Here is a 23518-nt window from a genome sequence, read left to right as displayed (position 1 = left end):
TGGCTTAAACCCTTTAAAATCTTGCCTAAGAGAGTTGTCTGGAAGAGCCATGGAACTCCTAACAGAAAGACCCAGTGTAGACTGGACCACCAAAAAACAGAGGCTGAGATGAGAGTAGCCAATGAAAGGAAGATGGTATCACCTGAATTATATAAGGTACAACAGAATCTTCCTACTGGGTCTTCTGCAGAATCTGTAAATGTGTCCTAAGAGAGAAATACTTAGCTTTGAATATCTGCCAATCCCAGAAAGCTTGAAACTATCTAACAAATCTTAGAGAACCAGTATGTGAAAATGGAGACTAAACTAAATTCAACTGCCTCTTTTTTTTTCTTTTACCATAACTTGTTTTCTCAACTTTCCCACTCCCCTCCTGCTATACCCTCCAGTAGAAGAAATTGATGCTCTATTCCATGTCCATGTTTTGTTGAATTTGCTCCCTGTTTTTCTTCTGCCTAGGATGTTTGTACCCCACCTCTTCTGATTCACTTAGTCCTCCAGAAAACCATCAGCACCAAGGTCAATGAATAACATAAGGGCCTTTAATCTGTGTTAAGAGACAGAATGACTATCACAAAGGCGATTTATCCAATGCGATCAGTCTAGAAATGGAACCATTCCATTAAAGCAGGGAATCATAAAATATGATCTGTACTTATTTTAAATATTTTAAGTTCAAACCCATTTATATACATCCATTCACAGGCCTTCAAATGTGAGGCAAGCTTGTTTTTCTTTGTACAACAGTCCACTGATTGGAACTCTGTATTATCATTCTTGAACAAACCACTCACAATATGCATTTTTATGATTCTTCAGTTTGGGTTTCTTTAATGTGCAAGAACTTAAACACACCTGGGAAGAGATCTATGTGTAGGACTTTACTTAAAATTATTTACCCAACTCTATAGTTGTTTTGCTTACATTTATTTCAACAGTCGTTTTTGCTTTTTTTTTTTTTTTTTTTTAGCAACTCAGTCAGTCTTCAGTCTTCACTGAGTCTTTCCAATGAATAGGGGAGCCATAGATCACAGCCAATCCCCCTTCTAGCTCCTAGTGGGCTCTTCGGATGAATCTGCAAACCAAATTGACACCAAGCAGATGAATAAAAGTATACAAATTGTATTAGTTTTACATATACATGGGGATCTTTATGAGTGAAGTCTGAAGCAAGATACTTTCATACTTTTTAGACAAAGAGCAATAAACTTGAAAAGAAATGACCCAGAACTGTGCTCCAAGAGAGAAATATGTTTGAATATCTGCTGATCTCTCAAGAGAGCTTGAAACTATTTAACAAGAATGTTTCCTAAACCTGAGAGAAAATAAAATCTGGCTAGGGCAGTAAAATTTTCTAGGGGAGTCGTTAGGAAATACACGGCGGGGTGTAATACAGGTAAAAGCTAAGGGTAACTTCATTAGGTATGTTTATTCAGGCCCATCGCAGCCTTCAATTCCAAGTTTCTAGTGATAAGGGCTATTTCCTTGCTCTGGTATAGAGAGGGTACCCCTCCCAGAGGAATCTGGCTACATGCAGGAAGAAAATGGTCAGCTCTCGCCCTTTCTGAAACTACAATTTCTCCAATGTTTTCTTTTTTAAAAAATGTTTTGGCCAGGTGCAGTGGCTCATCCCTGTAATCCCAGTACTTTGGGAGGCTGAGGCAGGTGGATCACCTAAAGTCAGGAGTTCGAAACCAGCCTGGCCAACATAGTGAAACCCCATCTCTACTAAAAATACAAAATTAGCTGGGAATGGTGGCACAAAACTGTAATCCCAGCTACTTGGGAGGCTGAGGCAGAAGAATTGGTTGAACCTGGGAGGCGGAGGTTCTAGTGTGCTGAAATTGCGCCATTGCACTCCAGCCTGGGCAATAAGAGTGAAACTCTCTCTCAAAAAAACAAAACAAAACAAAAAGTTTTTATTTTGTAAAGATGGGGTCTTGCTGTGATTTTTGTTTTGTTTTCTTTTTTTTTGTCTTGAGACAGTTTCTTGCTCTGTCACCCAGGCTAGAGTGCAGTGGTACAATCACAGCTCACTGCAGCCTTGACCTCCCGGGATCAAGTGATTCTCCAACCTCAGCCTCCTGAGTAGTTGGTACTACAGGCACGTGTTCCCACACCAGGCTAATTTTCATATTTTTTGTAGAGATGGGGTCTCACTATGTTACCCAGGCTGGTCTCGATCTCCAGGGCTCAAACGATCCACTCACCTTGGCCTCCCAAAGTGCTTGGACTGCAGGTGTGAGCCACTGCGCCTTGTCTGCAATGTTTTCAACTTGAAATAATAAATATACCAATATGGCATATTTTGGGACGGCACATTCTTCACTCCTTCAAAAGCATTCTACTTAGTTAAAAAAAATTTAATGAAATGGTGCAAAGTTAAGAAATTAATGAATGTTGCAAACATACAAAGAGAAAAACAGAAAGGACACCTGTTCTTACACCCAGCTACATGAATGCTAACATTTTGTCATACTTGAGATTTTTCAAAAAAGAATAAACATTTCAGGTAGAAGTGAAATCTTTTGTACACTCCATGCTGATCTCATTTCTGTCCCTCTCTCCCATCCATAACAACTATCCTGAATCCTGTGTTTAGTTTTCCTATGTGTGTTCTTATACTCAAAATATGTGTGTCATAAATATATGACTTTGTTTTACGTATATATATATATATACATATATATGTTTTTTTTTTGAGACAGAGTCTCACTCTGTCGCCAGGCTGGAGTGCAGTGGTTCGATCTCAGCTCACTGCAACCTCTGCCTCTCTTCAAGCAATTCTCCTGCCTCAGCCTCCCGAGTACCTGGGACTACAGGCACGCACCACCATGCCCAGCTAATTTTTGTATTTTTAGTAGAGATGGGGTTTCACTATATTGGCCAGGATGCTCTCAATACACTTTGTCCTTGTGATCCGCCTGCCTCAGCCTCCCAAAGTGCTGGGATTACAGGCGTGAGCCACTGCGCCTGGCCACATAATTTTAATCTATATATAAATGGTATACTGTATGCATTATTCCGCAACTTGACTTTTTTTTCTCTCATCATTATGTGTTTGACTTATCCTTGTTGATGTATGCAGCTCTGGTTAATTCATTTGAACCGCTGCATAATATTCTACTTTGTGAATATACTAAAACTTATTTATATTTTCTCTTGTTGAATATCTGAGTTGTTGCCAATATTTTCTATTACAAACAACACTGCAATTATCATTTTTATATACATCTCCTTGTATACAGATGCGTCCTTCTCTACCCTGGCAAATATAACAAGACATGGAATTTCTGAGTCAAAGCTCATGCACATCTTCACATTCACAAATACACTGTCATTTTCTAATAAGTTATTACAATTGACACTCTCACCAGCAGTGTATGAGAGTTTGTTGCTCTATATCCAACACTGGTATTATTCTCTTTTTTTTTTTTTTTTTTGAGACGGAGTCTCACTCTGTCCCCCAGACTGGAGTGCAGTGGCGCGATCTTGGCGCTCACTGCAAGCTCCGCCTCCCAGGTTCACGCCATTCTCCTGCCTCAGCCTCCCGAGGAGCTGGGACTACAGGCGCCCACCACCATGCCTGGCTAATTTTTTGCATTTTTAGTAGAGACGGGGTTTCACTGTGTTAGCCAGGATGGTCTCGATCTCCTGACCTCGTGATCCGCCCGCCTCGGCCTCTCAAAGTGCTGGGATTACAGGCGTGAGCCACTGAGCGTGGCCCAACACTGGTATTATTCTCTTAAGATTTTTTCCAATTAGAGGGTGCGAAATGGTATCCCAAATGGTTTGTTTAATCAATAATGAGGTTCATTATCTTTTATATGTTTATTGGCCATCTGGAAGTCCTCTTCTAGGAATTCCCAGTTTCTGTTCTTTACCCATTTTTTCTGCTCTTTATCTTGTATTCTTGATTTGTAGGAATTTTGTTATAAATTCGGCATACCTGCCGGGCGTGTTGCCTCATGCCTGTAATCCCAGCACTTTGAGAGGCTGAGGCGGGCGGATCACGAGGTCAGGCGTTTGAGACCAGCCTGGCCAACATAATGAAACTCTGTCTCTACTAAAATTACAAAAATTAGCCGGGCGTGGTGGCACGTGCCTGTAATCCCAGCTACTTGGGAGGCTGAGACAGGAAAATCGCTTGAACCGGGGAGGCGGAGGCTGCAGTGAGCTGAGATCGCACCATTGCACTCCAGCTGGGCGACAGAGCGAGACTCCATCTCATAAATACATAAATAAATACGGCATACCTTTTCTTGTCAATTAAATGAATTACAAATATCTTCTCTCAGAGTGCAGCATGTAATCCATCTGTTTCATATCATCTTTTGTTAAATACATGTTTTAAATTATAGGTAATCACATGTATCAAACTTTTCTTTCATAGTTTATGCTTTTTTTGTTTTAAAAAAACATTTCCTATTCTGAGAGAAAGGTTTTTCTACATTCTCTTCAAAATGTTTTAAAGCTTTATTTTACATATTTAGGTTTTTATTCCTCTTAGATATGGTTTTGGATATGGTGTGGCATAGAGACCTAACTTTCTTTTTTTCTACACACGCAACTATCTTACCCAGGTTCTCTGAAAAACAGAACCTGAAATACCACCTCCATGCTAAGGTATTGAGAGGGGCAATCCCAGGCCAACAAGAGCGGGGAAAAGGGAAATAAGGCATGGAAGAAAAGAAAGCAAATGCAGGATACCATGTTAGAAGCTGGGCACAGCTTCCTAAGGAAATTCAGCCTGTGGCTTGGTTACCCAGGATATCTTCCAGATAGGTTTCACGGAAATGCTACACCTCAGAATTGTGCATCAGAGACAGGAGAAAGGGCAAATAATTTATTTTCTGGCTCCACTTCTGTTTGTTCTTGGTTGAAGTTTGCTCTATGAGGAGTTAGTTAACTTCTGGGCTGTGTTACACAGCTTCTCTGTGTAACCAGTTGGCAAACCAGTCTTCAGTGCTGTTATATGGTGCTTGATGCTTTATCTGAGATTGATGGGGATGGGAAGACTCTCTATGAGTCTGGTAGGGTGGGACCTGGGCACCAGAGTCATTGTGTCTTCTGATGTACTGAGAGCAATGGAGGCCATGCCAAAGCCAGGCTCTCACTCTATGGGGAGATTGAGAAGTGTTGGGAGATGAAGGAATGTCAGCAGCACCTGGGGCTCCCCAGGGGGCAGGTGTTATTATTTTGGTCCTTTAGAACAATGAATTTTCCATTTATTGACTAATTCATTCCTTCCCTCTACATTTGTAATACCACCTTTGAGCATGTCAAGTCTGTGTATATTCATGGACTTCTTTCTAGGGTCTCTTTTCTATTCCATTCAACAATTTGTCTATCCCTAAGCTAATATCATACTATCTTAAATCTTATAACTTTAAAATAAGGCTGGGCACGGTGGCTCATGCCTGTAATCCCAGCACTTTGGGAGGCCGAGGAGGGCAGATCACCTGAGGTCAGGAATTCAAGACCAGCCTGGCCAACATGGCAAAATCCTGTCTCTACTAAAAACACAAAAATTAGCCGGGCATGCTGGCGCATGCCTGTAATCTCAGCTACTCTGGAGGCTAAAGCACAAGAATCACTTGAACCCAGGAAGTGGAGGTTGCAGTGAGCCGAGATTGCACCACTGTCCTCCAGCCTGGGCGACAGAGCAAGACTCAGTCTCAAAATACAAATAAATAAAATAAAATAAGTTGATATGTGGGGCACAGTCTTTCTATGTTGTTCTGCATCTTCAAAATTTTCTTGTCCTTTTCTACTTCCAAATGAATCCTAAGATCAGACTGTTTAGTTCCATAAAAAGTCATAGCTGATCGAGACCACGGTGAAACCCCGTCTCTACTAAAAATACAAAAAAATTAGCCGAGTGTGGTGGCGGGCGCCTGTAGTCCCAGCTCCTCGGAGAGGCTGAGGCAGGAGAATGGCGTGAATCCGGGAGGCGGAGCTTGCAGTGAGCCGAGACTGCGCCATTGCACTCCAGCCTGGGCGACAAAGCGAGACTCCGTCTCAAAAAAAAAAAAAAAAAGTCATAGCTGGATTTAATTTAGAATTATATTGAATTTATGGACAAATTAGGGAAGAATTTACATCTTTATGATATCGAACTCATGAACCTGGTGGATATGTTCATTTATTCAGATCTGTGTATGTATTTGTATTTGTTCTTCAATTTTGGAATTTTCTTCACAACGATCTTACATAATGTTTGTCAGGTTGATTTCTAATAATCTTTTTATTCGTATCAGTATTGTGGATGAGCTCTTCATTTCTAATACAGGTTTTAATTATTTATTGATATTGAAAGCCTATTGAGCCAGGCATGGTGGCATATAGCTGTAGTCTGAGCTCCTCTGGAGGCTGACGCAGGAGGATCACTTCAGCTCAGGAGTTTGAGGCTGTAGTACACAGTGATCGCACCTGTGAGTAGCCACTGCACTCCAGCCTGGGCAACAGAGTGAGACCCCTGTCTCTAAAACAAATAAAGAAAGAGAAAAGAAAAAAGAAAGGCTATTGATTTCTTTATTGGTCTTGAATATGGCAAACTGCTAAACTTCCTTACTAGCTTTAATAGATTCTATTCTAGCTCGGGCGTGGTGGCTCAAGCCTGGAATCCCAGCACAGCACTCTGGGAGGCTGAGGTGGGCGGATCACCTGAGGTGAGGAGTTCAAGACCAGTCTGACCAACATGGTGAAACCCTGTCTCTACTAAAAATACAAAAATTAGCCAGGCATGGTGGCGCATGCCTGTAATCCCAGCTACTCAGGAGGCTGAGGCAGGAGAATCGCTTGAAATCCAGGAGGCGGAGGTTACAGTGAGCCGAGATCGTGCCACTGCACTCCAGCCTGGGCGACAGAGCAAGACTCCATCTCAAAAAAAAAAAAAAAAGATTCTATTCTATAGATTATTCTGGGGCTTCTGGGGCTTTGTATGTAATCAATCATATTATCTTTATATAAGGACCATAACTAGACTTTTAATTCCAGTTCTAAAGATTTTTTAAAACCATGAATGAGTGTTAAATGTTGATGCCTTTTCTGTATTTATTGAAAGGTCATAGTTTTTCCTCTTTTAATCTGTTAAAGTGGTATACTACATCAGTAGATTTTAGGATGCTGCACTTCCTTGCATTTCTAGGATAATCAGCACAGTCTTTATAGAAACAACCTCATTCTTTTGACATTTATAGTACATTGGTCTATATAACTACATTAAATAAATTAGTTAGAATATCAACTACACATGATGTCAATAGGTTATTAAATAAAATACAACTGACTTCGGATGAGCATGAAACTCAAGTGCACAACAGCCCATTACCTATAAGGTTTCACACTGATGGTTCTTTTAAGATAGTAGGAAGAGTATCAGTTAAGTGGAAGTCAACTAGAAAGTGTCCACTGTTTAGGGAAATTAGTGATTGTGGCGACATACCCACTCTATGCCAACATGATTTGTTTCTATTCAACTAAATTCAAGAAATAGTTATGGAGAAACTACTATATATTAAGTACCATGTTAGGCATCATTGCTAAACACAAAGGTGAATCAAGCAGTTTCTATTCACAAAATATTTCCCAACCTAGTAGACAGGTTAAGATCAAGTGCTTAAATATCTCATCAAAATACAAAACAGAGTAAGACAGATGTCCAGGGAAATAAAAAAGTTATCACATATCATGGAGGGAAAGTGTAACTTGGGGAGAGGAGTAATCAGGAAAGGAGTTTTGGAGAAGGTAGATTTTGCAGTGAACTAAGTGGGAGGTTAGAGCATTGGTGTCCATCCCAGCCAGCCCCTTTAACTGATCTCTATTAGTTTCAGCAATCCACTTTAAAAGCAATGAGAGCTACCCCATCTCACCTGTTCTGATGATCATTTCTTTTCTTGCTGGACTTGCACACAGATTCTCCTTTTCTGTCCAGCCCTTTCATGTGAGATGTCCATCCCCTAATCCTTGGAACCTGTGAATATATTAATTTACATGGAAAGGGAGAATTAAGAGTGAAGATGAAGTTTAAGGTTGCTAATCAGCTGATCTTGAGATGGAGAGATTATCCTGTATTGTCTGTATTGGCCCAATGCAATCACAATGGTCCTTAGAAATAAAAGAGGGAGGCAGGAGAGTGAGTGTCAGAGTGATGTGACATGAGAGAGACTCGACCATTGCTGGCTTTGAAGATGGAAGGGGGCTATGAGCCAAAGAATGCTGGCAGCTCCTAGAAGTTGAATAAATCAAGGAAATAGATTGTCTCCTAGAACCTCCAGAGGAATGCAGCTTCTGCAAAACCTTGCTTTTAGCCCAGTGGAACCTATTTCAGGCTGCTGACCTCCAGAGCTGTAAAATAATACATTTATGTTATTTTAAGCCATTAAGTTTGTGGTAAGTTGTTACAACAGCAATAAGAACTAACACAAAAGATTAATAAAGCCAACCAGGATAAAAAACAGATTTGGAAGGAAAGCTCATAGCTTTGCTCATGTTGAGCTGAAGAGCCAGTGCCTGTCTGTGAAAGGCCAGCAGGACAGTGGAAATGTGGGTTGGAATCTCAGAAAACAGGCCGGGATTTGGAACCTTAAAATCATTTCATAAAGGGGATATTTGACACCTAGAGCATGGGTGAGATGTTTTTAGGAAAAACATTTAGATCAGTGCTGTCAGATGGAAATATAACACAAGCTGTGAATGCAAGCTACACATGCAATTTAAAATTTTCAGCAACCATATTAAAAATCTAAAAAAATTAACAAGTGAAATTAAATTTTAATTATGTATTTTATTGTACTAAACATATCCAAATTGTTTTTTCAACATGTAATTAATATAAAATTATTAGATATTTTACATTTTTACACAAAATCTTTACAATCTGATATGCATTTTACACTTACAGCACATCTCAGTTCAGCATGTCTATAAATAATTTCATGGGCTCAATAGCTATCATGTGGCTAGTGGCTATGGTACTGGGCAGTGCAGTTTAGAGAAAGAGCAGATACAAAGGGTGGAGCTTTGAGAGACACCTGCATTTAGGAGATGGGAGAAGGAAAAGGAGCCAATAAAGAAATAGACAGGGCCGGACACAGTGGCTCACGCCTGTAATCCCAGCACTTTGGGAGACAGAGGTGGGCGGATCACCTGAGGTCAGGAGTTCGAGACCAGCCTGACCAACATGGCGAAACCCCATCTCTACTAAAAATACAAAAGTAGCCGGGCGTGGTGGCATGCACCTGTAATCCCAGCTATTCAGGACGCTGAGGCAGGAGTATCACTTGAACCCGGAAGGTGGAGGTTGCAGTGAGCTGAGATGGTGCCACTGCACTGCAGCCTGGGTGACGAGCAAGACGTCTTAAAAAAAAAAAAAAGAAAAGAAAGAAATAAATAAACAGACATAGGAGGATAGTCAAGATAGTGCAATGTCTCAAAATCCAAAGGAATTTTCCTTAGGGAAATGTAGGGATGAAAATTTCAAACGCTCTTCTTCAGTGCTCTGGCTCATTCAACTCTTATATTTGAGAGGTTTTCCCTCCTCTCTGAAGTGCAGCTCTATACTACAAAGTCACTTTCATTTGCTCTGGCTTTTTAACAGTCTCATATATCCATCTAAACATAAATTTAGGGGTGCCATCATAGGTGGCTGGGGATAGCAAGGTGACTAAGGGAAAGAAGAAAGGAGCATTGAGGTGGTTTGAGGTTGTTGGAGGATGTGCTGATTTAGAACAGGTGCCTGGTGGGAGTAAGATGGAGATCATGTTACCATGACAACTGATTATTTCATTGGTCCAATGACCAGTTGCCATGGTGACAAAATCTTTGTGTCAGTGTGACATGGATCCCAAGGGAGAGAATGCTTGTGCAAAGGACCCCTTTGCTCATTGGTGAAGCTTTTATATTTGCAATGATTTCTGCATTGCTTGATGAAGGCTCCTTCAGGAACTTCAATCAACATTGATGTCCCCTTCTCCTTATTGCTCATTTATAGCAGTCACCACATGCAAAATGCACACATTTTCATTGTTCATGTTCTACATACTGCTTTCTTATCTGACATTCCTTAGTTGTTTTAGTACTTTAACCTCTTTCTCCTAAACAGACATAATCCCACTGAAGGCAGGGATTCTTCTTGTAATTTAGTTGTATTTTCAAAGGACTGGGAGTTAGAGGGAAAAAGCAGACACGCCTTGGGCACCAGACATATCTGGGTTACATGCCACCTCTGCTTTTGCCATTTGCCTTAGATATTTCCTTATGGACTTAGGAAAGTCATTTTATCTTCCTGAAGTTAGTTTTCTTCTATAAAATGGGGATATTAAAATTTGCACTGTGAGGTTGTTATGATGATTAGAAATATCTGAAATGAAGTAGTTGGCCTACAGCAAGAACTGAATAAATGGTTCCAGTTATTATAACATGGTTCCTAGCTCAGTCCTGGATGCCATGATCAGTACTTAGCAATACCTGATGAACAATAAGATAATGGTGACAAATGATAGCATGGTAACAGTAGGACTAGATTAATTTCAGGGTTTCTTAAATCAGTTGTCCTATGGTGGACCAATTATATACCAGCTGCAATTCTTAACTTGCAGCCCAAGTTATGCTAATTGTAACTTCTTGGGAGGAAGAATTTTTAAGTATTTAACTAAGAAAAATGAGAGGAAAGAGAACCAGATATTTTGTGCCTTCTCGATGGAAAAACATGAAAAAAATCACATGAATGATCCAGCCTCTGGATCCAAGTACTTATTTACACAAAACACAGACAGGCCTGGCGTGGTGGCTCATATCTGTAATCCCAGCACCTTGGGAGGCCAAGGCAGCCAGAATCACTTGAGGTCAGGAGTTCGAAACCAGCCTGGCCAACGTGGTGAAACCGCCTCTCCACTAAAAATATAAAAATTAGCTGGGCGTGGTGGCGGGCGCCTGTAATCCTAGCTACCCAGGAGGCTGTGGCAGGAGAATTGCTTAAGCCCAGGAGGTGGAGGTTGCAGTGAGCGGAGATGGCATCACTGCACTCCACCTGGGCAACAGAGCAAGACTCCGTCTCAACAACAACAACAACAACAACAACAAAAAACAAAAAATGGAGGGCAGAGATACATGTTAAACATGTATCAATTAGCAAAATCCATACAGAGAAACAATTAGCAAAATCCATACTGTAGAAATACTACAGTAAAAATGGTGTGGTTTCTTCAACAAATACACTGCAAGAAAAAATAATGGAAAAGGAACTTACAAAATAAAAAAAGATTTAAGAGACATTAATTTCCACGTGTGGATCTTACTTGAGCTTTGATTCAAACAAACAAAATTTTAAAAAATTCATAAGGTGATTGAAAGTTTAAATACTGACACGAACAAAGACATATCTTAATACTAGTGACTTCAAAAATTCTCATTAATTTTTAGATAAGTTAATGGTATGTTTTGTTAATAAAAGGGTTCTTATCTGTTGGAGATGTATTTTTAAAATGTGTATTGATGTAGTATGAAGTCTGGAATTTGCTTCAAAGTAACACAGAAGGGGCAATGTGAGGGTGAGGGTAGGGATATAGATTAAAAAGGTTAGTTATCTGAGGCGAGTGGATCCCTTGAGGTCAGGAGTTTGAGACCAGCCTGGCCAACATGGCAAAACCCCGTCTCTACTCAAAGTAAAAAAATGAGCTGGGTGTGGTGGCACGTGCCTGAAGTCCCAGCTACTCGGGAGGCTGAGGCAGGAGAATCGCTTGAATCTGGGAGGCCAGTGTTTGCAGTGAGCCGAGATTGCACTACTGCACTCCAGCCTGGGTGACAGAGCGAAACTCCATCACACAAAAAAAAAAATAAATAAAAGGTTAGTTACTACTTGATAACTGTTGATGTTGGAAAATGGGTATATGAGGATTCATCATATTACTTGCATATCTGAAGTTTCTCTGTATTTAAAACATTAAGTGTGTCTATCCAAGATTATATGCACAATAAAGACTTAGATATAAGGAAATACAGAATATTATTTAATACAATGTTGGACAAATGCATTGTGATGGTTTAATGAATAAATTAATGTGTATTTCCCCTAGCTAGACCTTCATAGCCAGGTTTCTACATTATATACATAAATGATATTTTTCTTTCTTTTTTTTTCTGAGATGGAGTCTTGCTGTGTCGCCCAGGCTGGAGTGCAGTGGCGCAATCTCAGCTCACTGCAACCTCCGCCTCCTGGGTTCAAGCGATTCTTCTGCCTCAGCCTCCCCAGTAGCTGGGACTACAGGCGTGTGCCACGATGTCTGGCTAATTATTTGTATTTTTAGTAGCGATGGGTTTTCAGCGTGTTAGCCAGGATGGTCTCAGTTTCCTGACCTCGCGATCCCCCTGGCTCAGCCTCCCAAAGTGCTGGGATTACACGCGTGAGCTACCGCGCCCGGCCATAAATGGTATTTTTCTATTGCAAATTACAGTTAGTATCATTCATGATGTCTTAGGTTAGATTCCTTGAGAAAAAGACTCTGAGAGGGAGTTTTGTGGGCAAGAAGTTTTTTGTCGGGTAGGGTAAAGTAGGGGTGTGCTTTTGTGTTCAACCCTAGTGGATAGGAATGGGCGGAGGAAGGATATGAGCAGTGATACAGCTGCCATACGTATCTCTTCTGATCTCACCTCACCCAACCCCTAGGGAGCTTGAGAGATGGAAGACGCTTTTCAAATATGTCCCACGTTGAAGAATGGAACCAGGCCTTTATCCTTGGAATCATTCTTCTGCCTACTTTGCCTCAACAAACTTGAACTCATTTTTCAAGGATGTGGTCAAGTGTTTCTGTATCTGCAAACTCTTCCTTAAAACACTCACCCTCGCCTGGCAGGCAGAGGTTGCAGGGAGCCAAGATGGTGCCACTGCACTCCAACCTGGGTGACAGAATGAAATCCCATCTCAAAACAAACAAACAAAAAAACCAACAAAAAATGCTCACCCTCAGTCAGATAAAATTCCTTCTTCCACTATCCTTCCTATATGAACCATACAGGGGAATAGGAAGAGCTAACATTTATAGCACTTCTCATGTGCTAAGCACTGTGTTAAGCAGTCTACCTGTGCGTGGTTTCAGTTAACTCACAGCATACCTAGACAGGTAGGTACAGATGCTCCTTCATTTAGGATGGGACTACATCCTGATAAACTCATCAGAAGTTGAAGATATCCTAAGTCGAAAATGCATTTAATACACCTAACCTACCAAACATCATAGCTCAGCCTTGCCTATCTTAAACATGTCCAGAACAATTACATTAGCCTACAGTTGGGCAAAATCATTGATCATAAAGCCTAAATAATAAATAATAAAATGTATTATTTTATAATAACATGTTGAATCTCTCATGGAAGAGTATTGTACCACATATTGCTAGTCTGGGAAAAGATCAAAATTCAAAATTCAAGTATGGTTTCTACTGAATGCATATTGTTTTCACACCGTGAAGTCAAAAAATTTTAAATCAAACCATCTTAAGTCGGGGACTGTCTGTATTGTTGTTATCCCCATTTACAGATGAGGAAACTGAAGCTCAGAGAGATTAAGCAATCTGCCTAACTAAAATCGTTGAACTAGTGAGTGGCAGGGCTGGCCATTTAACCCCAGACAAGGGAGCCCACATTTTTTTTTTTTTTTTTGAGACAAAGTTTCGCTGTTGTTGCCCAGGCTGGAGTGCAATGGCGTGATCTTGGCTCACTGCAGCCTCCGCCTCCCTGCAGCCTCCACCTCCCAGGTTCAAGTGATTCTCCTGCCTCAGCCTCCCAAGTAGCTGGGATTACAGGCACGCAGCACTACGCCCAGCTAATTTTTGTATTTTTAGTAGAGATGGGGTTTCGCCATGTTGGCCAGGCTGGTCTTGAACTCCTGATCTCAGGTGATCCGCCTGCCTCAGCCTCCCAAAGTGCTGGGATTACAGACGTGAGCCACCATGCTGGCGGGGAGCCCTTACTCTTAATTGCTATTATGCTATACTGCCCCCTAGCTACTGCTTTTATCTTTGTACTCCCAGCCCTTAGCATAGTACCTAACCTAGAATTAGCACTTAATAAATATTTACTGAATAAATAAATATTCATTTCACTAGCCTTTCTAGCATATTTTATTTTAGAAAAAGATCAACTCCAGATGAAATTTGTAGAAATAAGGGTGGTATATTTCATGGTAGCATGGAACAAGAAGCCCCACTAGAAGAGTTAAGCTTGGCTATACTTAACACTGCAGAAAAAGAGATCTGATGGGGGCAGTGGACAGAGTATAGGCCATAAATTAACTGCTAAATAGTTAAAAAGGGAAATACTTTACTTAAGTACATTAAAAGAAACTTTGTGTGCACGCACGTGTGTGTGTGTGTGTGTGCACATGCCTTTTTAGCATATTTTGCTTTAAGAATCATTGCAAAAAGAAACTTTTTTTTTTTTTTTTGAGACAGAGTTTTGCTCTTGTTGCCCAGGCTGGAGTGCAATGGCTCAATCTCGGCTGACTGCAACCTCTGCCTCCTGGGTTCAAGCGATTCTCCTGCCTCGGCCTCCCAAGTAGCTGGGATTACAGGCATGCACCACCACACCCAGCTAATTTTTTTGTATTTAGTAGAGACAGGGTTTCACCTTGTTGGTCAGGCCGGGCTGGAACTCCTGACCTCAGGGGATCCACTCGCCTCGACTTCCTAAAGTGCTGGGATTACAGGCATGAGCCACCATGCCCAGCCGAAACATTTCTTATTTATTCTACCATACTAAAGTGGGGGCAAGCCATGGGTGACTCATGAACATAGATGAGATATAATGAAAACAGCATAAGTCAGTAAGTATTCAAAATAGTTGCTAAAAGGTGGAAATGAGATCCTTTAGGAAAGGTGAAAGATACAGGAATTACAAATAAGTTTCCTTTAAGTAGTAAAGCAACTCTTCTTCATTTTCACTGAAATAGAATATGAGATGACATATTTAAGCAGTCTGTGTGGTGTGCTGGCAAAAGGAGGGATTTCAAAGTCCTGAATTGATGCTCAAGTCTTTATATTGCCATTCACTAGCAAAGTGACCTCAGTTTCCCTTGCCTATAAAATGAGGAGGATAATCTCCAACTTTTACATTACAGGGATTTATTAATATGAAATATTACTTCCTTTTTCTGTTTCCTGTTTCTGACGGAAGCCATTGTTCCCTCCTCTGAACTTCTACAGACATCAACATTTTGCCAGTCTTGTTTCATCTATCTCTCACACTTTTGTTTTTGAGATAGGATCTCTGTTGCCCAGGCTGGAGTACAGTGGCGTGATAAGGCTCACTGCAGCCTCAACCTTTGGGTTCAAGTGATCCTCCCACCTAGTAGCTGGGACTACAGGTGTGTGCTACCACGTCCAGCTAATTTTTGTATTTTTTGTAGAGATGGGGTTTTTCCATGTTGCCCAGGCTGGTGGAGAACTCCTGGGCTCAAGCGATCCACCTGCTTCAGCCTTCCAAAGTGCTGGGACTACAGGTGTGAGCCACTGTGCCCAGCCCTTAAATTCTAATTATGCCAACACTGTCATACTCCAGAATTAGATGCCTGTTATGTTTGCAGTATTGTCACTTCTTAAGTGAATAGTAGAAACAACAGGTTGAATCTCTTCCTAGTTTTGAAGAACTGATCCACAGATCTGAGCAGTCCTAATTAGTTCTCAGGACTCTCTTCAATGCTTGCATCAAGGCCATTCCACAGATGGTTTTTCAATTACTGCCCAGTAAGCTTTGGAAATGTCTGGAAAGTGTTAAGACTTAGGACTTTGCACCTATGTTTGTCTAATTTTTTAAAAATTGTTTTTTTGTTGAGACAAGTTACTTTCTCTGTTGCTCAGGCTGGAATGCAGTGGCAGAAACACAAATCATTGCAGCCTCAAACTCCCGGGTTCAAGTGATCCTCCCACCTCAGCCTCCCCAGCAGCCGGGACTACAGAGTTTCACCATGTTACCCAGGCTGGTCTTGAACTCCTGGGCTCAAGCGATTCACCCGCCTCTGCCTCCCAAAGGCTGGGATTACAGGTGTGAGCCACTGTGCCCAGCCTGTTTACCTAAATTTAACCTTCACCTACATGTTCTCTTAATCTGGTCCCATTAAAAACTTGGTCCCCAGTGCACTTCAAGCTAGATTTCTCATTGCCAAGTCCTTTGGGATCTTCAGTGTCTTCCATGCTTTGTGATTCCTTCAGAGAGGACTGAGTGCCTTTACTGAATATTTACCATGCTCCAGGGCCTGCAGATCCTATTGTTCCAGATATTTTTCATTTATTTGGCATTTCAAATAGATTAGGTACACATAATATTTTATATAAAAATTAGCTACTAATAATCCCTTAACCCAAGTTAGCAATATGTCACAACACAGGAAGAGCCTTTGTGGGGACTTAGGGGACTTCAGTTACAGTTCTAGATTATTCCATAGCATTAATTTGACAAAAATTTACTTATTTAGGGCCTAGAGGCTGTCACATACAGTGATGGGTTGCTAGGTATAGAAGCAAATGAGCATGGCCCTTATCTCAAAAACAGGGACTGTGCTGGGCATGGTAGTTCACACCTATAATTCCAACACTTTGGGAAGTTGAGGCAGGAGGATTGTTTGAGGCCAGGATTTCGAGACCAGCCTGGGCAATATAATGAGACCTTGCCTCTATTAAAAATAATAATAATAAAAGAAAAGAAAAACAGCTATAGCTTAACATTCTTTGTAAGTTCCCCACCTTCTGGGGCATGATGTGGTCCATGGCGCTTATAAAGGGTTGTCTGAGCCCACAGATCAAGACTGACTGAGTTTCAAATTCTGTATTTTTATTTTATTTTATTTTTATTTAGAGGCTCTGTCTCACTATGTTGCTCAAGGTAGGGTCTCTCTCTCTCTCTCTGTTATTTTTTTTGAGACAGAGTCTTGCTCTGTCGCCCAGACTGGAGTGCAGTGGCACAATCTCGGCTCACCGCAACCTCTGCCTCCCGGGTTCAAGCAATTCTCCTGCCTCACCCTCCTGAGTAGCTGGGATTACAAGCATGCACCACCACACCCAGCTAATTTTTGTATTTTTAGTAGAGACAGGGTTTCACCATGTTGGCCAGGCTGGTCTCGAACTCCTGACCTCAGGTGATTCACCCACCTCAGCGTCCCAAAATGCTGGGATTACAGGTATGAGCCACCACTCCCGGCGGGTCTCTAACTCTTAGCTTCAAGCAATCCTCATGCCTTGGCCTCCCAAAGCTCTGGGATTACAGGTGTGAGCCACCATGCCCTGCCTCAAATACCTCAAATATTGTATTTTAAAACCTTTCACTATACTACACCAATCATCCCATTCTCTATATCTTCTTGTAATCCCCAAGCAATCTTTCTACCTGAAGATGACACCAGAAATTTGTGTCACTAAAGAGAAAGATTCAGAAAGTGTCTGCACTAGTCAGTACAGGCTCTGTTATGCTATGGTATCAACCCCAAAATCTCAGTGGCCTAATCAGCAAAGGTTGTTTTTCTCGCTTATGCTGTGTCCTTCCCAGGTCAGCTGTGGCTTTGCTGCACATTGTCTTCACTCTGGGACTGAGGCTGATGGATTAGCCTCTATCCAGAACATTGCTGGTCATGAGGACAGCAGGAAAGGAAATCATGGTGCAGCACATTGACTGAGAGCTTCCAGCTGGAAGTGGCTCATACTGCCACTCACATTTCATTAGCTAATGCAAGTCACACAGCCAAGCCTGCTGTCAATAGGAAATTACAATCCAATTCTGGAAGGCACAATAAGTGTTTGGGAACAATTATATAGTCTTCCACAGGGTCTCTTTACCCTTTATTTGTGATACTTGGATGTAAATACACCTTCTCACAGTGCCTCACCCAGGACCTTACGACTCTCATATTGGTGTAAACAATCCTGCTGGTTTAGAGTCTTTGAAGGCAGGAGAGAGGGCTTAGGATCAAACAACTCTGGCTTCAAATCCTGCCTCTGACACTTAAACTACTGAGCCTGTTTCCTCTTCTTTTACCTGATGACCATCTTGTAGTTTTACTGTAAGGATTAAAAAAACCAAACAGATGCAAAGGGCCTATTGTGTTGCTACTCACACAAAGAACAGTAAATGTTAACTATTCCCCACCAAACTCCATCTAGCACTGGGGTTTCTTGATGATTCTTATTTAGCTCATTAGGCATGAAGTAAGCCAATATCTTTACAACTTTAAATAACTGTTTCTTACTACGAAGTTTGTACCAGAGTTTCAGGCTCCTTTGGGCTGCAAACCTTGGCTACTTTTTCCTGCTAACCAGGTTCCTTTCTATCATCTCAAAAGATATTGCTAACTAGCTGGCAGAGAGATTTTCCTTGATCCTACTCTGTTTGAACATCCTCTGACTCACCCTTCCTAGTGCCACCCAAGTTTCATCTGCACCATTGCTTACACATAATACAAGTACTTTATTTACTCTACGCATTTGTTAATGTTTGTTCAGCTGTCTTGGTGCCTTTGTGTCTTTCACTGTGCTTTTAATTAGCTCGGCTGATTCTAAGAGTGGAGGTAAGCCAAGGTTTGAACCAGGTGGTTACAAGGAACATGGAGATGGGTTGCAGGTGGCGGATGGCCGATTGTTACGAATGCACTGGTGCAAATTCACTGACAGCCTAGGAAAAAAATGTATTTTAGGCTAATGCCTTCTACTGGAAAAAAATAATCTAAGCTACTCCTTTCTGCTAATAATGATTAAGTAGTAAAGTCTTTGGGAAGGATCACATTTTGCCTTACTAATATAATCTGAAGTTAACACCCAGCTACCAGAGGACAGGAACTCGATGGTTTACATAGAGTGATGTGGTCTAGCTGCATGAGTTAGTTATTCCCATCAGCCACTAATATTTAATGACTACTTATAAGACTATCACTTCTGTGGCCTCTACTTTTATTGTGTCTACCCAACCTCTTTGACTTTGCACAAGCTGTTCTCTGCCCCCAATTGTCTTTCTCTACTCCCAGTCTTGCTTCTGTCTCTGCATGGCAAATTCCTTCTCATTTATTAAAATTAAGCCTTAACTTTACCTTTTAAGGGTGAAGCTTTCTTTGGCCCCGGTGACTGTGCCCCACCCTCCACCTCATCCAATTTTACAGAATTAAGCTTTGCTTCTTTTCTGTTTCCATGGCACAAGTATAAATTTCTACCAAATTGCATTGGGATTAACTGTTTACATGTCTGCTTCTCTTTTTTTTCTCTTTTGACTCCTTGGTATTTCGTACGACACCTGGTATAGAGTAGGTGCTTGCTAAATGATTATTGAATGCTATTTAAGTGTGCATAGTGACCAACGCCCAAGCATTTTCCTTAAATAGCAGTCAGTAGTGCTGAGACCTCTCAGATGGCTTATGTATAGCCTTTTAAAAAATCTAATTCAAGAATTATAAAATATTACATAAAGATACCCAGGGAATCTGGAAGGCTCTTCCCGGGCTAGGAATAATAGGAGGCGCTCTCTCGTGTTTTTCTCTCTCCCTCTTGCAAGTCTTGGCTCATTTTAAATTCATTTCTCATTTTCTGATTTCCTCTTACAATAAATACAGAGGGAGAAAAGGATCAGGTGAAGGCTCATTTATCTAAGTGTCTAGGTTATGTGAAGTGTTGAACACTCTGCTGTTGAAGCACTGCCAGTGTCCAATCAAGGTTTTTGTAGGGCTGTTGCAGCCCAGCTCTGGGCTGTGTTCCTTTCAGAGAATTCAGAATTCAGATGAAGCTAGCACAAGATTGCAAACAATACAAAACAATAAAACCACTACTTTTTTCCTCTGGACAATCTGTGTCTTTTAAGGATCCGTCCCTTGAGCTGGATAATATCTCCTCTTTGAAGGCTCTCCTGCTCTGCACCCTCCCTTCTAGTGCACTCCCATCTCCCAAGACAGTCAACTACTATACTCTTTTCTGTGCTGACACTGGGACCTTATAAATAATAATAACAGCTGTCTTGGGGACCTTTATTTTTGGCAGCCTGTGCATGGTCTCTTTTGCTACATAGCTATGATTATTGTTCCCATATTATAGGCAGGGAAACAGAGGCTAAGAGAAACTAAATAACTGATGTAGGCACAAAGGAAGTAAGCTGTGGAATATTAGACTTGAATCTAGGTATGCCTTCCCAATCTAGGCTTTAAGCTTTTCTTCCTTACAATGTTCCACAATTCCCCCTGCTGCTATGGCCATCCTAGCTTTTTATTTGTTTTTTATTTTTCTTAGAGTCAGGGTGTCACTTTGTTGCCCAGGTTGGTTTCAACCTCATGAGCTCAAGTGATCCTCCCACCTTGGCCTCCCAAAGTGCTGGGATTACAGGCGTTAGCCACCATGCCCGGCCTGCTTTATTCTTTTTTTTTTTTTTTTTTTTCTTTTTTGAGGAGGGATACTCCTCCACTTTTTTTAATCTTAAAAAAATTAAAATAAATGTTGTATATATTTAAGGTACACGACATGATGTTATGGGATAGTCAAAAAGTCGCTATAGTGAAGCAAATTAACAGCCATCATCTCACACAGATATCCATTTTTTTGTTGTTTATTGTGGCAAGAGAAGCTAAAATCTACTCATTTAGCATGAATCCCATATGTAATAAATTTTATTGCCCCTCCACCTTTTAACACCCTGGGACTCATACTTATTTCCTTCCCAAAGCCTGCTGATCCCCACCTTCCCACCTCATTCTGGCAGCTATCCACCTCTGTTCTCTCTCCAGCCCTATCCCATATTAGCTCAGGATGAGCACTTTAGGGAAGTGCCTCAGAATTCCAGACAAGTGAGAGGAGCGGAGCTGCCCAACACTTGTAAGAGGTGGTGCCCAACACTTGTTGGGTTGAGTTCAAGACAAGTCTGAGCAACATAGTGAGATTCCATTTCTATAAAGTTAAAAAATTTTTATAAAGAAAAAAACAAAAGCTCCAGACTTGGAGCTAAGTCTACTTTCTCTTTCTCTCTCCTTTTTTTTTTTAAAGACAGGATCTTGCTCTGTTACCCAGGCTGGAGTGCAGTGGCACAATCACAACTCACTGCAGCCTTGACCTCTTGGGCTCAAGGGATCCTCCCATCTTAGCCTCCCACATAGCTGGGACCACGGATGCACACCACCCTGCCGGCTAATTTTTTAGTTTTGTAGAGACAGAGTCTCCCTATGTTGCCCAGCCTGGTCTTGAACTCTTGTGCTCACGGAATCCTCCCACTTCTGCCTCCCAAAGTGTTGGGAGACTGTAGACAGACTGTACGTTATTTATTTTTTAGAGATGGGGGCTTGCTGTGTTGCCCGGGCTGCACTTGAACTCCTGGGCTCAAGTGATCCTATCCTCCTGCCTCAGCCTCCTTAATAACTGGGATTACAGTCAAGCGCCACTGTGCCCGGCTGAGACTGCATCTTATTTATCTTACTCATTGCTACTATCTGGTTCAAGCCATCATTCTGTACCTGGGTAATGGAGCCTCTGGCTTCCACCATTGTCCTCTTAGGTCTGCTTTTAGCACGGCGGCCAGAGTAGTGATCTTTTGAAAGCACGAGTCAGATCCTATCACTCCTCTGTTCAAAGCCCAGCAGTGGTTCTGTTTCAGCCAAGATTCTTACAGCTCCCTACTTGAGACCCCTCTCTCTGATCTCCTCATTCCGCTCCCATTTGGCCTTCTCATTATTTCTAACACTTCCCGAGGCTTTTGTCTCTGGGCCTTTCCACCAGCTAGCTGTTCCTTCTGCCTGGGACACTCTTCCCTAGACAATTGCATGGCTGACTCCCTCAGCTCTTTCAGGTCTCCGATTTAAAGTCATTTTATATATGAGGCCCATGCTGACGGCTCTATTTAAAATTGCAGGCCAGGCGCGGTGGCTCACGCCTGTAATCTCAGCACTTTGGGAGGCCGAGGAGCGCGGATCACTTGAGTTCGGGAGTTTGAGACCAGCCTGGCCAACACGGTGAAACCCCATCTCTACTAAAAATACAAAAATTAGCTGGGTGTGGTAGCGCGCGCCTGTAATCCCAGCTACTTAGGAGGCTGAGGCAGGAGAATCATTTGAACCCGGGAGTTGCAGTGAGCCGAGATCGCGCCACTGCACTCCAGCCTGGGCGGGAGAGCAGGATTCCCTCTTAAAAAAAAAAAAATTGCAAACCCCCTTCCTCCAGTTTTCCTCATACCCCTTACCCTGGTGTATTTTTTTTTCCCATAGCACCCAATGCCTTCTAACATATTACATAATTCTCCTACGTTTATCATCTTTCTCCCTATATTAGAATGAAAGCTCTACGAGGGAAGGGTATTTGTTTTCTCTCTCTCTTCTGTTTACTGATACATCCCAAGCACTAAAATAGTGTCTGGCAACCTTAGTAGTGATTGGCAAATATTTGTTGAGTGAATGAGTACATGAAGCTTCAGAATCTTGCTAGTCTTATAAAGAAAAGGAATATATGAATACTTTGAATCTCCAGTGCCTAGAAATGCTTGACCAAACGGCAGGTGTTCAATGTTTACTGAAGGAATTGTGTGCTCAGATCTGCTGGAGGTCTTTATCTGAACCCTTTGAGACTATGTCAAAAAAGTACCCAGGGCCAATTCACTCATGCCTCTCCTTTTCCTCTCATCCAATCAGCCTAGTATTCATCTAACAAATATCTAAGTCTCCAAATATTGAGCCATCCACTGTGAGTTCAAAAGCGTGTTTGGCGCTGCAGGGGAATATGTGACTAACGCGAATGAAGCAACAGCAAATACTACACTGGAATGTAATTAAGTGTGAAATTATAGGGCAGATTATCAGTGCTAATAGTTTAGAGAAAGAATCAGTGAAGACTGACGTAGAGGTAAATTCCAAAGTTCACTCGTCGACCAAACTACCCTTCTAAACGCTCCACCTACTGATAGTAGGACCATAACCTGGGTAGCTACCTTGAGAATCAGAAGGGCCTTTAGAGTTCCAACTCCTTTAAGAAAGAAAGTAAGAAAGACCAGGCACGGGAAAGGCCTCCGCAGACATGAGTCTAGCACCTGGGACTCATGAAGTTCTGAAAGGAGGGGTGTCCTGAAGGTCCAAGGCGCCTTTATTGGGGGTGCCGGAATCCGCGGTGTGCCAGGTCGGAAAAGGCGTCCGGTTTCCTGGAGAGGAGGCTAAGGTGCCAGGCGCTTCGGTGAGGTGGTGGACGTTGGGGGGCGGGGGAGGGCAGAAGGCATCATTCCTTCGGGGAATGGGGCTCCAGGTATCCGTGGGCAGGGTCCAAAGCCACCGATCCCTACTGTCCTCAACTGCGGGGTTGCCTCCGCCGCCTTTGCTCCCCAGACGCCACTCCGAGGCACAAAGACCTCGAGTCGCTCGGAACTGCCGGCCGCTAGATGACACCGGCTGCGCCGAGGCAGAGCCCCGGGAGTCTCAGGGAACTACTTGTCTCAGCGGAGGGATCCCGCGTGCGTCGAAGCGGCCGTGGCCGCGCAGGGACTGGACGCCGCTGACGCCAGGCGGGCGGCCTAAGCGACGTCGCAGGAGGC

General features: G+C 42.1%; 1 long non-coding RNA gene across 1 annotated transcript; it reads right to left on the bottom strand.

Annotated features, from left to right (window-relative positions):
* Positions 1–957: 957 nt before the first annotated feature.
* LOC131382564 (uncharacterized) lies at positions 958–23418 on the bottom strand. The gene is made up of 3 exons (XR_009212128.1): positions 22925–23418; positions 7875–7975; positions 958–1075 (listed from the first exon to the last, which is right to left on the bottom strand). It is a non-coding gene; the product is annotated as an uncharacterized LOC131382564 (long non-coding RNA).
* Positions 23419–23518: the final 100 nt, after the last annotated feature.

This window comes from Hylobates moloch, unplaced genomic scaffold (genome assembly GCF_009828535.3).
Source record: "Hylobates moloch isolate HMO894 unplaced genomic scaffold, HMol_V3 SCAFFOLD_55, whole genome shotgun sequence".
Lineage (NCBI taxonomy): Eukaryota > Metazoa > Chordata > Mammalia > Primates > Hylobatidae > Hylobates > Hylobates moloch.
The sequence above is the reverse complement of the archived record's forward strand: the minus strand, read 5'-3'. Positions and strand labels throughout refer to the sequence as shown.